Raw genomic sequence first — 481 nt, 5'->3', positions numbered from 1 at the left:
GTTTAATGCTTATGCAAATATAAATAATTTCTTATAGTCAGATTTTAAAGTACCAACCAGAAAATGAAATGTTGTCTACCTCAGTACTCTTGTTTCCTGCACTGTATCAAGTGTTTATGTCAGTCTTGGAATGTAGGCTTACCATAGTTATTGAAATAAATGTTTTGAAGGATATCATAATCATATTCCATAATAATTTAAAAGAGATAGGCTAGTATATACATGCGAATGTGTACTACTATGTAATAAAGTATTACAGTATTTATTACTAAGTATTGTTATAAAAATGTTGTTTTATGTCTTGAAAATCGCATATATTGAGTGAAATTGTGAATGACAGGGTGAATCTGTGAAGCATTATGTACACTGGTCATTTAGCCAACAAGATACTGATTTCGGAAGGAATGGAGGCATTTTTAAAAAGGAAAATCGTCGCCGCATATTTACGGGTACGCTAATATGCTAGGCCCCCCATGTGTCC

This window comes from Anneissia japonica, unplaced genomic scaffold (assembly GCF_011630105.1).
Source record: "Anneissia japonica isolate Jap-2015-1 unplaced genomic scaffold, ASM1163010v1 scaffold287736_len1891122_cov214, whole genome shotgun sequence".
Lineage (NCBI taxonomy): Eukaryota > Metazoa > Echinodermata > Crinoidea > Comatulida > Comatulidae > Anneissia > Anneissia japonica.
This window is presented reverse-complemented; position numbering follows the sequence as displayed.